The sequence below is a fragment of the Myotis brandtii genome, unplaced genomic scaffold (assembly GCF_000412655.1).
Source record: "Myotis brandtii unplaced genomic scaffold, ASM41265v1 scaffold548, whole genome shotgun sequence".
NCBI classification, from domain to species: domain Eukaryota; kingdom Metazoa; phylum Chordata; class Mammalia; order Chiroptera; family Vespertilionidae; genus Myotis; species Myotis brandtii.
The window spans coordinates 1,722,035-1,729,483 of record NW_005370031.1 but is presented as its reverse complement, the minus strand read 5'-3'; positions in this window follow the sequence as shown (position 1 = coordinate 1,729,483).

The window sequence follows — 7,449 nt, the reverse complement described above, 5'->3', positions numbered from 1 at the left end:
TCCACTTGTAGTAACTAAATCTCTGCATAAATGTATCCTTTTTCTTGTCATTAAGCAAACTTTTAATATAACATACAGTAATAATCAATCCTGTTTCAGTTTCAAGAAGTGGATATTCTATTTAAACCTGATTGTTAAAGAAGAGTCATTAATTAATTCATTCATTCACATATAACAAAAAAATGCAAGGGTAAACCTGGTCTCAGGTACTCCTGGCTCAGGGTAGACAAACAGGGTAGTCATACAGTTCTCAGGCATTTGTTGATTGCTTTTTGTATCTCAGGTTGGCTTTCTTCCATTTGAAATTTATTTTCAGGCAGGTTTCCTTTGAAGAGTAAAGTTACTATTTAATTTATTCTCCAGATCAGAACAATGTTATTACTAAATATACTGGAACCACAGGTGTAAGTTAGGACCATCCTGAGTGACTGGGATGTATGCGGGCCATAATAAGTTGACCATAAGAAACACCAGACTTACACAATTTCACTTTGCAGCTTCACTAGAAATATTTCTTTTCTAATGTTCCAGCAAAACCATGTAGTTGACTCTGATTTTGGGTTACCTGAGCATTCTTGAATCAAACCCTGTGGCAGGGAAAATGCAATACACTAGTAGGCCAGCATAGGACATTTGGTTATCTCTAGAGCCAATATAAGCCCCAAACATTCCAGAAACAAATTTATGGGCAGATTCATTTGTCTAAAGGAAAATGAAGATTCTAATGGCAGAAGGGAGGAACAGATAATAGGTTTACAAACAAAGATGCCCACAGTATACAGTATATATTTTCATAGTTTTTCATTTATCACATATTAACTTAATTGAATAAATTTATCTTTTTTACAAATGGTAGTTTCTTTTGTCTTTGTGACATGCTGAATTACTATGTCACAATGTGAGTAGCATTAAAATAGAATTTAATGTATTTTCCATCAAGCAAATAAAAGTTGTGGGCTACATTGAAGAATGTGTTCCATATTGTTATTTCTCAAACATTTTAAATTTTAGTTGTAAGTGGTAAACTTTTTTAAATATATATTTTATTGATTTTTTTACAGAGAGGAAGGGAGAGAGATAGAGAGCCAGAAACATTGATGAGAGAGAAACATCGACCAGCTGCCTCCTGCACACCCCGCACTGGGGATGTGCCCGCAATCAAGGCACATGCCCCTGACTGGAACCGAACTTGGGACCCTTCAGTCCGCAGGCTGACACTCCATCCACCGAGCCAAACCAGCTAGGGCAGTAAACTTTTTTATAATGTCACACATTCTTCCTATATTTGCTGCAGTTCCTTTATCTATATTTCATGAAATTTCTATTAACTTAGCTTTGCTTTTTTGAAATGAATCCACTGAAATTATGGTTGTGTGTTTACTGGAGTGTTTGATTTTCCCTGTCAATCAAGATCATAAGCATGGCTTGCAATATGGGCATGTAATGGCTTACCCAAGTTATTTCAGCCAGTTTATATTGTTTAAAATTGAGAACCACAGGAAACTTTTCCCTTTTCCTTAGACTCATATCATTTTTGAGGATTTTTCCTCTTTTCATTTTAAAAGGGTGTTCTACTGTTGGGGAAACATTCATCTAAATCTATGTTGGAGAAGCAAAGCAATATGAGGAAGTTAACAGAAGTAAAACCATCAAATTGATGCTCATGTTTTTGTTTTTGTTTTTCATTTTATTTCCTTCCAGGGGGTGTGTGTGGGAGGGGTGCCAAAGCAAGTTGGTTCTCTTGGAGGCTCATTTGTTTTCTTCTCTCTGTGCTCCTCTTGGGTGATTTTAAGCCACTTTTGGTGTTAAAATGACTGACATACTGTGGTCTTCCATTTATCGTTCTGTTTTCAGTCAATGTTTCTTTTCTGGATTCACACTCCACTGGCAATTGGCCACCTCCACCTAATATCCTAATGACAACTCAATCATAACAAGTTCCACATTTAACACAGTACCTCTGTGTATCACCCCCTGGTGTGAAATATTCTTATCACAGTGAAAACCCTAACCCTGTACCCCAAAGTTCATGCAAAAGTCCTACAAGTTTCCCAAACACTTCCCTCTCCTTACCAAACCCTCTAGTGTTAATATAGAGAATGGATTTGGGGGAGACCAATGTAGAATAATAGGCAATAAGATATTAACACTAGAAGGATCTTTAAAAATGCAATTATCAACTTCCACGTTCAACTCTGGTAGAGTAATTGTGTGAGACCAATGCTACCATTAATGACAAATGGGAAAATAAATTAAAACTATCCATTTGAGGAGCTAAGATCCCTGAGTGAAGGGCAGTGCGGAGAGGTAAGCCAACATTTTGAGTTCCTTTCCCTCTTGTGACACCTGCCACTTCTTGACATTGAGTAAAAGGCCGAGAATTCTGTCAGAAGTCTACAAGGAAAGAGCAGAGAAAAAGAGATGCAATTTTATTAGTCCAGGCTACAACACTCCCCCCATTCCCCCCCTCCAAAAAAAAAAGAAGCAGAAAAGTCAACAGAGAGTTTAGAAATATTTTGGGGCTTGAGAAACAACGATTGGAATCTGGGACTGATGAAGCAGCCAGGACGCATGGGGCTGAGATCCTGGTGAGAAGGGAGGCAGACGAGTGGCTCCCAATACTTGGCAGTGTTCCACTCCAGGTATTTGTTCAAATCTTGTAAGTAGCTAAAACATGAAACAAAAAGGTTTTTTTTGTTTAGATTATCTGTTTCTGAATGACCATCCCAAAGCTAAGTGGCTTACAACACAACAACATTAATTTGCTCGTGATTCTGCTATTTAGGCAAGGCTTCGAAGACACAGATTGTCTCTTCTCTACCCATTCTCCGCTGGGGCTGCTTGAAAACTGGGAGCTGGAATCATATGAAGCCTCCTTTCCTCACCACTTACCTGCCTGGCAATTATACTGGCTATTGTCACCTCTGAAGGAGGTGTGACCCAAGCACTTTCCTGTGGCCTTTCTATGGGACTGGCTTTTTTCACAGCGTATGGTGGCTGGATTCCAAGGAAGAATATCCCAGAAAGACCAGGTGGGAGGAAGCCATGTTGCCCTTTAAATCTTAGTTATAGAGGTGACATAGGATCACTTCCACCATAGAAGCAGGCCCACCCAGAGTCAAAGAACATGGAATTTACCTCTAATGTCGGCATTCAATTGCAAGAAGTAAATACAGGATAAAATATATTGGTCTGGTCCATCTTTTAAAAATGCATCCGGTTTCACTGAAGAATAGCAGAGTTTACATCAGTCCCATAGTGCTGAGAGCTCAGTGTTGGAATTGGAATTCAGGACTGAACAAAAGGGACCGCCTATTAAACCCACTAGCCTCTAATTTGGGGTCTCTGCTAGGCTACATTCCAAAACTGAATGTAAAACAGAGAGATGGAACCTCAAAAAATGCAACCTGGTTTTTAGTTCAGTTCAGTTTCTGATTGGCTTTTATTCTTTCTTCCTCTCTGAAAATATAGTTAACTCTCCTGTGAAAAAATGGTGTCTTCTAGAGCTTTATAAATTTTTATACAAAAAGTCTGGCATAAAGTAAAAATTATCCAGCCAAAGTATTGAAGAGAGTATACATAGAATTATTATAACTTTGTTATACTAATAATTCAAATTAGATTATAATAAAGCAATTTATTACTCAGGAAGCATTTAGCTATTCCAATAAAGGAAACATAGTGGATTACTAATGCACTATTTGGTTAATCCATTAAAAGAACACAGAATATAGAGGACAAATAGAAAACAAATAGTAACATGGTAGACTTAAATTCAACCATGTCAATAATTACATTACTAACTATTAATCTAAAAATGTAAAAGATTAATTTTCAGACTGATTTAAAAGCAAGACATAAGTACATAGTATTTTCAAACAACACATTTTATGTTTGAAGACAGAAACTTTTTGAAGTAAAAGAATTGGAAGAAAGGCACACAATCATTAAGTATAAATAAGATGTTGTGACTATATTAACAAAGTAAATCCCAGACAAGAACTATTACCTGAGATAAAAAGGTTTAATTCATAATGAAAAAAGGGTCAATTCATCAAGGAGTATATAACAGTTGACCTTCAAAACACATGAAACAAACTTAAATCAAGTAACAAAAAGTATCAGTAAGAAAGCAGATTTAAGCAACACTAGCGAATACAAGGATTCATGCCAAGTGCCTCTTCAAAGAAGGACTTGTCTCAGTGGTTAGCTCCCTCAGATTGTCACTTCAGCTGCAGAAAGCCACAAGAATATGCCTGTTAACTTGAGCAACTCACACCCAAGTATTGCTTATGGCAGAATTCTACATCTAATGTGTGATCAAAGCCTTTCAACCCACTGGGGCTAATCCTGATGGGCCATGTACTAGTACATTCCAGACAGTGCTATGGGATTTTCTGAGGCTTTGTTTGGACTATAATACAATATAACTTCTCCCTTAGCCTAATCTTAATCCATCCCCACCTCTATTCACAGGTGTTGATATCTATCTTACACAGAAAGCTTCTCACTGTTTTTTTCATAACCCAATCTGTGACAAACACGATCAACAAACTTGTCCTAATTGATATTTTTTGTATGTTATAGTCAACAGCCATAGAACACACATCTCTAAAAAATGCACATGGAACATGCCCTTGGACATATTCTAGGCCAGTGGTTGGCAAACTCATTAGTCAACAGAGCCAAATATCAACAGTACAACAATTGAGATTTCTTTTGAGAGTCAGATTTTTTAAACTTAAACTATATAGGTAGGTAAATTGTTATTAACTTAATTAGGGTACTCCTAAGGCTTAGGAAGAGCCACACTCAAAGGGCCAAAGAGCCGCATGTGACTCAAGAGCCGCAGTTTGCCGACGATGGTTCTAGGCCATACAACAAGTTACAATATATTTCAAAAGACTGAACTCATAGAAGTCACATTTTATGATCACAATGCAATTAAGTTAGAAATCAGTAACAATAAGATAGCTAGGAAATTTAAAGACCTGTCAAATGGCTAAAGTGCAAGAGTGACAATATCAAAGTTGGCAAGTATGTGGAGTAAATATAGCTCTCAGACACTGCTGGTGGGAATGTGAATTAGTACAACTCCTTTGGCAATGTCTACTAAAGCTGAGCATACATATACCCAGCAAGTCCACTTCTTTGGTATCTACCCAATGGAAATGTATACATTAATTTATGAAAAAGACATGAATGCAAAGATTCATAACAACACTATTGTTAGTATTAAAAAACTTGAAAAAACTAAAAGGTCCATCAACAATAGAGATACATTAATTGTATATTCATACAATAGAAGGCTACATAGCAATGAGAATGAACAAATCTATACAAAATATGATGGATCCCATAAGCAAGGGTTGTGATGTGGAATTCACTTCCCTAAAGATGTTTGTTTTCCTGCCCAGAGTTAACTATGGGTTGTTTTATGCAAATGGTGGAGGTTGTATCAGTCAGAACACAGAAGTACACCAGTTATTTGAAAATAAAGAATGAACCATAAAGAATAATTATTTTAAACATATTTTATTGATTTCAGAGGGGAAGGGAGAGAGTGAGAGAAACATCAATAATGAGAGAGAATCATTGATCAGCTGCCTCCTGCACACCCCCTCCCCTCACACACACACATACACTGAGGATCAAGCCCGCAACCCGGGCATGTGCCCTGATGGGGAATGGAACTCTTCATAGGTCAACACTCAACCACTGAGCCAAGCCATCTGGGCAAGAATCATTATTTTCAAATGATTAGAGAACTGAAAGGACCAAAAAGGCACACAGATATCAGAGAGGTAGTAACTGCAGAAAATAGCTACCATCTTTCTGGCTGGGGAATAAAAGAACGAGGTTGTAGTATTAAAACATAGAAGCTTGAAGATAGGTTCCTACAGAACAGTTTTTTCTCCTCCTCTAGCATTCTTTCCCCCTTCCACCTTGAGCCCTGATGTCCTGCGAGCACTCTTTATTAGTAAAGCTTAACATGAAGCAGCTAGAACTGCAGAAATGGGGTCTGCAGTCTTGGCTGGAGCAACACAAAGCAAAGGGCAGAAGGATAGTTTTGAGGTTGAGAAGCAAAAGCTTAACAACCAGCACAGTGGGGATGGGGGAGAGGTGTCTGAAGGAGAATTTCAGAAGCACAACCCTTTTAGTCTCTCCAACAGGGATAAAAGGTCAGTTGTTGAACTCCTTGCTCTCTGGAGTATTATTTTAGTCTTCAGAGAGACTAAATGACAAGTAAATGTCTTCTAAATTTTGAGAGGACATGGAGCTTCCTGGACATCCCCAGGAGCAGACCTGGATAAATGAGAATATTTTGATAAAATAAGACATAGAAGGGATTTCACAAACATTGGCTAAACTGAGCGGAACAGAGACCCTTGTGATTTAGGGAGTATAATGGTAACCATGGTGACTATAATGTTTATGAAGCAGACTGCATGACCCAGTATATTTTCTGCTGGTGGTGAAAATATATCTTCATTTATAGATTCTATTTCATTTACTATATCCAGAAGGTGTAAAGTAGTTCCTTTACATGAGTAATTAGGGTTTAATTTAGCCTATCAACTCAAGAAGGACAAGAAAGTTTATCACACACTGGTATTTTCAGCTGCTTTTATTGGGAAATGCAATTCATACTCATCCCTTTGCAACTTTGGTCAATTTAACCAAGATTCCAATAAAAATCAATTTCTAAGTTTTATAGAAAGATAAATCTTATCTGAAAAAGCACAGCCTGCTTTTGCCATAATATGATAGCGAAAGCACTAAAAAACTTCACATTATTAAAAAATTTCATAATAAAAACAATTGTTTCAAGTGGAGAAATGGTTTACAGTCCCCAAAGTTCCAGACTAGCAATAATGAAATTCCCTTACCTGTAGCAATTTCAATAACGTAGGTATATTTGTGTGCAAGTGTGTGTGTTTCCCATGATAAATATAACAAATCCAGCATAGGCACATGTTGCTATTGGTTTTATAATAATGGATATTAATTTTTAAAATCTCATGAGGAGACATTTCTTACACAACTGTATCAACCTTTATCAATAGGATCACCTATTGTTACGCTAAAAACCACAAAGTCCTTCTATTTAAATTATGAAAACTCTATGACCTTGTAGTGACACTTGAGTAATGAGTTTGGATGACACCTTGTATTGGGAGATAATTCTCTCTAGATCTGTTGTGTGTCTGCCTATCTTGCAAATGAGAAAGGACAGCTCTTTGTTTCAGACAATCTTTTCAAGGATGTTTGTAGAGCAAATGACCTTGAGAGACAGAGATAGTGTCTCCCCTTGGAGCAAAGGACAAGTGTGCTTGCTTCTCATAGCAAAAGGTTCAGGTTTCACCTACCTGAAACTTTGTTGTGGATTCGACTGCACAAGTCTGAACTTTAACCAGTGCCCCAGCTGTCCTTGCTCTGAGATCCAGT